The following is an 8,790-nucleotide window of genomic DNA, read 5'->3' as shown; positions in this document are numbered from 1 at the left end:
CCTGGACTTGACTGAAGGAGAACAAGAACAGCTGCAACACTCCCAGGAGTTTTCCAGGTACAGCTTAGCCAACCTAGGGACTGGAATCAAAAGTACGCTCCACAAATCCTCAGAATGCAGTTTCTAGAAAGCACTATGTTTACCAAAGCCATTGTCAATTTCTAATGCGGTCTGGATTTTCTCACTTAACCTCAGGAAACTTTTTTTTTATTTAATTTATTTATTTATTAACCTCAGGAAACTCTTAACTCTCAATTTTGTGTTTTTGTCCGAGAGAGAATTTGCACATATGTGACTTTAAGGAAATCTGAGGGGTGGGCGGTGTTTTTCTATTAGGAATGTAAAATTATCATATTGGAACCAAAATGTTTAAAACAGCTAATTTTGCCAACGTAAACTGTGTCATGACCACCCTGAATATTTTTTTAATAGTTTAAAAATCATTTTTCAGCCAAACAGTGGTGGCACATGCCTTTAATCCCAGCACTTGGGAGGCAGAGGCAGGCCAATATATGAGTTCAAGGCAGTCTTGTCTACAGAGTGAGTTCCAGGATGGTCAGGGCTACACAGAGAAACCTTGTCTCAAACCTGCCCCCAAAAGACCAAAAACCAATTTTTTTTTTTCAAGGGCCAGGGAGATGGCTTAACTGGTGAAGGCACTGGCTGTGCAAGCCCGAAAATGTTAAGTTCAAGCCCGAACCAATCTGGATGTGGTGGTGTGCATGCCAGCACTCCTGTATAAAAACAGGAAGCAGAGATGGGAGATTTATCCAGAAGTTCCAGGCCCAGCTAGACTGGAGTACACAGCATAGCATCAGAAACAAGAGAGACTGTGCCCCAACAAGGCGGAGACTAGAACCAACACCTGAAGGTTGTCTTCTACAAACACACAACACAAAATAAATAGATAAATAATGTAGTATAAAGAGAGGCCGCTTGCTTGTTCCCAGTCGGCTCAGACCCGAAGCAATCACACAGAAACCATATTATTTAAATCACTGCTTGGCCCATTAGCTCTAGCTTCTTATTGGCTAACTCTTACATATTAATTTAACCCATTTCTATTAATCTGTGTATCACCACGTGCCTGTGGCTTACCAGCTAAAGTTCTGGCATCTGGTCTCCGGTAGGGATACATGGCTTCTCTCTAACTCTGCCCCTTTCTCCCAGCATTCAGTTTAGTCTCCCCCATTCCCACCTACTTAAGTTCTGCCCTATCAACAGGCCAAGCCAGTTTCTTTATTCATTAATGGTTATCACAGCATATAGAGGGGAATCCCACATCAAAATAAAAAACAATTTAACATAAAATCACTTCTGTGTGTGGCAACTAAAGTTCCATTCTTTGTCTGCCTCATGGCATGTTGGAGAAAAGGTTTGAGCAGGTGGCCCTTCAAGAATGTATCTAAATGGGCTGGAGAGATGGCTCAGCAGTTAAGAGCACTGACTGCTCTTCCAGAGGACCCGGGTTCAATTCCCAGCACCCACATGGCAGCTCACAACTGTCTGAAAATGCAGTTCCATGAGATCTGACACCTTCACACCAATGAACATAAAGTTAAATAAATCATTTTAAAAAAAGAATGTATCTAAATGAATCTTTTTAGGAATATAATGAGGTAAGATGTAACAAAGCTTCCAGGATTTCAACTTAAAGAAACATACAACCTTTTCTGTTCTTAAAAGAATTCTAGTGGTGGCTGACACCTTTAATCCCAGTACTTGGGAGGCAGAGGCCGGTGGAAAGTGGACCTCTGTGAGTTCGAGACCAGCCTGGTCTACGTTCCAAGACAGGCTCCAAAGCTACAGAGAAACCACGCCTTGAAAAACAAAACAAAACAAACAAACAAAAAAGAATTGTAGGTCATTCTGATTTATTTTGATTGGAAAATAGCAAAAATTCTATTAAGCAGATTAGAATATATAATAGCAAGCACAAGTCAATTTCACTCTTTCATTCTCTGTCTTGAGAAATGCCTTTTTTTGAGACAGGATTTCTCTATGTAGCTCTGGCTGTCCTGGAACTCACTCTGTAGACCAGGTTGGCCTCTAACTCACCGAGATCTGTCTGCCTCTCCCTCCCTGAGTGCTGGGATTTAAGGCCTGGCCACCACTACCTCGCCTCCTTTTATTTTTGTTTTAAACTTGTTTTTTTTTTCACTTTTGAAAACATGTTTATTGCCATTTTTTGCAAATGTATGAATCTTATCTGCACATATACAAGATATGGAATAGTAGATATTTATGAGCCTCTCAACTTGAGTGTTGGTATTTTGAAATAAAAATATATGAAGAACCACCTACAAAGACATTTTAGCCAATAAACAAAAATCTTTCAAAGATTAAAAGCAACAAGAAAAACAAAAGTCAACAAAGAAGCAAATAATTAATTCTAGGGAAGATTATGCTGTGTATAGTAAATTGGCAGCATAAAAGGAATACAATTCAATAACAATTTCCAAAAATTTAAAACAGAAAAGATTAAAAAGCTACATTCATAGTGGAAATAATCAGAGTGATCAATGAGGTTATGAAAAAACAATTATGGAAAATAATTTAATATCTGCTTCATGTCACAAGGATTATATCACAAGATACGGATTCTGGACTATCTACCTGCACAATAACATGAACACCTGAGAAACTTTGGTAGTTCCTTTTGTCCCCTAGAACTAAACATCACTGAATCATTTCATTGTGGTTGGTGAGAGCAGAAAGTTAGAAGCATTCTAATCATGTATCGCCAAAAGACAATCGACATCACCATAGTTCTAACACCTTTTAAACTACTTGAGACATTTATCAGACAAACTTTAAAGTGGAATGCAATATTCAGAAATTCTAGAAAAAATCAGTTTTCCAATCTATCTTCCCAGTGTACCCCAAAAGGACGACCATGTGTGTAGACTGTAAAATGATATTATAAGCATAATATATTCTACCATACTAGAGCTGCAGGGTCTCCCTATTCCAAGGAAATCCATACTCATGGAGGCTCAGAGGACCAAGACCACTGGCCAGGTAAATACACAGAACAACTTGTAAGTCTTTAAACTTGTAAGTCTTTTACATCAAAGACCTCTTTTGAACAGAGGCATTAAAGAGGCTTTAGAATTCAGCAAGATAAACACTGTATTAGAAAGCCTTCTGTCTGTGGCACAGAGGAGGTGCTGAAACCTGGAGGAGAGTAAAAGTCGCCAAGGTCACATAATGACTCACCAGCAGTTCTGCTTTCTGAATGCAACACCCTGGTTCAATCTTTAGTGCTGTTTAGTAATCTTTAATAAAGAACTGGTCATGTGCATGGAAATATTTAGAGGTGGAAATGTGACAGGACAATATGTGCAGTGATGATCAAAGTAGTATCTTACAAGAAACCCCCCCCCCAAAAAAAAAGAAACAAAATAATTTAAAAGAGATTTCACTGGCTTTTGGATCTGGAAAACATGGAACGTGGTATCAGCTGATTCTTCCTCCATGGTTCCTTGGATTTATCAGGTTTTTAATCTCAAATTGTAACCAATCTCCCTCAACAATGCAAAACATCCGTAATCCACCAAATGATCACGAACCACTTTCCCCACCTTTTGGGAATTTGGGTGTTGTGTTTTCAAAATTACTTCCTGTTGTTTGGGGGTGACAGCATTTTGGGGGGACACTGAGAAAATTGGGATTAAGGTCAAGTCCTGGGAGACCTAGCTGTTATACAGTCTTGGTGTGATGGGAAAGTGCAGGGCTTCTCTGAAGTCCTGGCTGGATAGTATATGAGGCTGGACTATCTTAGCTAACCACGTTGAAACTGTCCTGAGCAGTCTGTAGTCCAAAGCTGATACTTGGGTAGTGTTTGTAAGCTTACTGGCATTACACAATCCAGGTGGAATTGTTGTTGTGAGGTCCCATCATCCTTTTGGAGACTTCAAAGGTCACTGTTAGGAATGGTCATGGTTCACTACAGAAAACTCAAGCATTTTAAATATCATATGCAGCAGATCTCAGAAAGGTTAAAGGACCACACTCTGGGGGGAGAGGAGTGGGGAGAGGGGGAGAAGGGTGGGAGGAGGGGGAGAAGGGTGGGAGGAGGGGGAGGGAAATGGGAGGCTGGGAGGAAGTGGAAACTTGTTTTTTGTTTATGTTTTTTTTTCTTTTCTCAATAAAAAAAAAAGGACCACACTCTGTTAAATACATGGGGGGGGGGGGTACACAAACTTAGTTCCTAGTTACCTGCTTCAGATTCAAACCTGAAATCTCATATAGGAAGCTAGATGAAGCCTATTTCTAAAATTAGTGCTCTATATGACCATTAATATCATGACAGAAACTTTATACATACATATATGTATATATATACATATATATTAATCTTATAAATTTTTGGATATTTATACCTTAAGATAAGTTTTAAGGAATCAAAATAAAGCCAAAGGACTATAAGATTAATAGAAATATTAATTTTGGTTTTTCTTCTGTCCCATATGAGGTGACTCTTCTGACATGAGACAGAGATTTTGGATTTTCCTTTAACAAGCAAGAAGGAGAGAGCCATGTTTCAACTCCAAAGTCAGCTTTAGTTTTTAATTAAATTGGGACTACAAAATGACCGTTTTGCCTTCTATGTCTGTAGTGAACAACAGAAACGAAGATCTGGGCAGATTTGTGAGATTTTATCCTATCGGTATGCTATACCATCGCAGCAATTTACTCCTTTTCTTCGGACATTTTCTCCAGATGATTTTTTCTTCTTCAGATATCTCATTGTCCAGTGACCTTCAGATTCCTTAACTGGATTCTTTCATTCTCCTGGAAAGAAAAAAACATAACCCTGCCCCAGCCCTAACTCTGGTGAGTTTCCCTTTGTGACCGGTTATATCTGATTAAATGAGAAGCATTTGTTAGTCTTATCAGTTAGTTGATATTGAATGGCCACACTGTTTGATGAACCATCACCTTTTCTAATCAAGAAGCTTCTTCTGTTCAAATTTAATCTTTATCAATTTTAATGGTATCCATAGTTTTTCTTCTTCTTCTGTGGAAACAAAGGCAAAATCTCTTCCTCAACATAATACATATCCGGATTTCCATTCTGAGGTCTACACATCCTTAAAGTATACAGGCTGATTTAATACAGCAGGTTTTTCTATTATTCAATGTCTCTCTGCTGCTGTCATTTCTTTCTCATTAGCATTTAAAAAATTTAAAGTTAACAAAGCATTGTGTAATCTATCTCCCGGAGTCTTTATTACCTTTCTGTTTATTAAGCATAGCTTTATGCTGTAATATGCAGAAAAACTTTTATTTTACTAGAGACATATGCTGGAACACTGTCAGTCTTAATTTGTACAGGTATTCTGATAATGGCCATAACTTCTAATGTGTAATATCAGCCTTTTCAGAACTCAAAGTAGTTAGCCATTGAAATTCTGAATATTTATTTATAGTATTGTATACATACTTTAATTTTTCAAATTCCAAAAAAGAATGGAACACATGCAAAGAACAGCAGACAGATAAATCCAAAGATAAAGCCAAGGAACAGCAGAGGGATGCTCAGCTGCCCCTACTCTCCACAATTTTCCTGATCCAAAAGCACTCGAAATCTCCCAAGCCCTTCCTTCTGTCTTCCTGTCCCTCCTTATCCAACTTCCTTAGTCCTCCAGTATAGCTATTGCTAATTCCAGTCAGTCAGTTGCTGACTCCACCCTAGGACTCAAGGTATAACTTTACTATTACAGCAGCCTGGCAGTGTGAACAATTTTCCTGCAACACCCCTCCCCCCAAAAAAGGGGATGGGAAAGACAAGCTGTTCCCAGAATGCATGGAGAACATGTAGAACTCAGTCAGCAAAGCTATTAGAAACATGGGCAGCAGACTTATAGAAGCACCTTATAATATTCTTTTTAAAAAAATGCTGCAAGATCCCCGCGGCAGTGGGCAGCAGAAATGCTATAGGTCCCAAATGGTGGTAGCGGGCCATGTGGCGGCAGACAGCGGGCCCTGGGAGCAGCCAGTCCCAGGCAGAGACAGCTGCTGGTCTCAGAGCAGTGGTGGCAGGCCATGTGGCAGCAGGCAGTGGGCCCCAGGCAGAGTAGGCTGCTGGTCCCTGAGCAATGGATGGTCCCAGGCAGGGAAACACATGGCGGGCAGGCAGAAGACAGAAACATGGATAGACACGACATGCAGGGTGAGGTTGAATGTTTATTCAGGGGGTTATGGAGGAGGAAGGGTGAAGGGGGGACAGAGAGAGAGGGGGAGGGAGAGAGAGAGAGAGAGAGAGAGAGAGAGAGAGAGAGAGAGAGAAGAGGAGAAAGAGACAGAGAAGGGGGGAAGCGGAGAAGTGGGAAGAGAGGGCCTCTCCGAGAGGAAGATGGAAAAGAGAGGGAGCTCAGGCTGGAAGCTGAAGATCAGCCTGCCTCAGCGGATGGGGGAGGGAGTAGGCATGGCTTATCTCTTAAAGGGACCAAAACCATAACACCTTACAAAAGGGGAAATCCAAAGGCAAGTTAAATGTGATTATAGATTGCTCAATCTTGGTGTTAGTTAGGGAAAAGTGAGTTTGAAACCTCTTTCAAACTCGGAGATGCCACAACATATTACCAGATTGGCAAAATTAGTGGTTCTAACCATATCACATGTAGGCAAAAACTGCGAGTCAATAGAAAGTTGTTTATTTATTTATTCTGAGACAGCCTTTCACTATGTAACCCTGTAGCTCTGGAACTCAGGATGCAAACCAGATTGGCCTCCAACTCAGAGATTCATCTGCTTCTGTCTCCCAAATGCTAGGATTAAAGGCAAGCATCATCACAACTAGCCTGATTAGGTTCTTTATAACATGCTTCCACTGATAAATCTCCGCCTTCTCACTCATTCATTTTGTTAGGTCTGTCAGTGTGTGTGTGTGTGCTGACTCATGCAAGTGTGTGTGGAGATTTATGTTCAGTGTCTTTTTTAGTTGCTCACCTTATTTTTTTGACCCAGAATCTTGCCTAACCTGGAGTTGGTCATATTGACTAGCCTGGTTGTCAGGTGGACCTCTTGTCCCTGCTTTCTCGGTGTTGGGATTACAGTACACACTGTTATGCCCAGCTTTTATGTGGGTGCTGGGGATGTAATCAGGACTTTGTGCAAGAATTTTACTCCACTGAGCCATCTCCCTGTCAATACTTATATCTAACAACAGCAAAATTAGGATGGTGCAAAAGCCATTTGATGTCTCGGAGATGCATATGTGGCTGCTGACTTATCTAAGACAGGCCACGCACATAAATCAGCACTTACAAGGCATGCCAGAAACTCAGTATCCATTTCCACCCCCCACCTAGTTTTCTTCTCATATCGCAGGCTGGATAGTTAAAAGCTACACTACCTAGACTGCTTTTTAATAGCTTTTCTGCACCCCAATATTAGATTTCTCTGCGGACACAGTAAGCCAGATCAAGCCGAATTGGAAAAGCATAACAGCAAGCTTATTTGAGCAAAACAACTCCCAGGTTAGTTCTCCAGCCCCAGGGATCGAGGCAGGAGAAGCCACACGTCCAAACTAAAGCAGGGAGACTATATAGGTTGTAGGCAAGGGGTGATGATGTGTCCTCCACAAGCCGGGTTTATGCCAAAGCAAGGTCAAAAGCTGGCCGCTTTAGGCGGGGACTCAGGCAGCTGGAAACTTCAGGGGAGGAACTGCCACCAAGAATGTGAACTGAGCTTTTTGGTAAGGTCCCTTTGTTGGAGATCTGAATGGGCAGGTTTTGGAGAGAGAGAGAGAGAGAGAGAGAGAGAGAGAGAGAGAGAGAGAGAGAGAGAGAGAGAGAGAGAGAGAGAGAGAGAAGAAGAAGAAGAAGGAGGAGGAGGAGGAGGAAGGGAGGGAGGACTGAGGCTTTTTGGATCAGGCAGAAGCAAGCTGGAGGTTCCAACGGAACACTGGAGATTTGGAGATTTCCAGGTATGGTTTGGATCCCCAGTTACTGGCTTCCTCTGCTGCCGATGCAATAATCCAAATCAAACGGAATTAATAAATCCAGATTTAATAAACAGAGCAATGCAAAGCAGAGCACCCCCGGGTGACTCTCAGGAAGGCAGGAAAAGAGAACTTGAAAGCACATGCAGCAGACCTATGGGCAGGGTCTTTAAGAAGGCATGGTCCCGGGTATGGGGGGTGGGAGGGGGCCGAGCTGATGGCAGTTTTTCTCAGAGGTCTAGTCTGGAAAGGCAGCTCCTGAGGGCAGGGTCTGGAAAGCTCCCCTCCCCAACTGGAGATTCCAAACAGTTGGAATGCACTTTTTTTGTGATATTTTGGAAAGCAAAAGCAAGACAGAAGCCATGCTTCTGCTGTTGTGGTACTGGCTAACGGGATGAGGCAAAGGCTAAAGACACTATTGTCAGGTCCCAAAGAAACAGGGACAAGTCTCACTCAGTACCTGTAGGTCTTCCCAGAACTTCTCACCTGGCCGCCAGCCTAAACATCTCCAACCCAGGGGCTGGGCTTCAGCTCCCTTCCCCCAGTTTCTCTTTCCTATATAAACCAGGCATCTTGGTCTCTTGGTTTCCATGTGCTTTCTTGGTCGTTTTGGCTCTCTTTTTTTCTCTCTTCTCTTCCTCTTTCTCATGGCCCAGCCTATTCTGCTGACCATGTTCAGCCTGGGCTGTTCCAAATGCCTCTGGCAGTACTCTTCCCACGTGTCTACAACAAACCCTTTTCCTTCAGCCATCCGTAGTGTTAGGATTCAGGCTTTTTGCTGGTCCCTGTCACCTGGCAGGATGAACCCAGACAGTGCCCTAGCCAGCCCAGGGTCCTAT

Source organism: Microtus oregoni, unplaced genomic scaffold, assembly GCF_018167655.1.
Source record: "Microtus oregoni isolate MIOR12 unplaced genomic scaffold, Mior012 000147F_ref0000457, whole genome shotgun sequence".
In the NCBI taxonomy this organism is placed as follows: Eukaryota; Metazoa; Chordata; class Mammalia; order Rodentia; family Cricetidae; genus Microtus; species Microtus oregoni.
Note: the sequence above shows the minus strand (reverse complement) of the source record.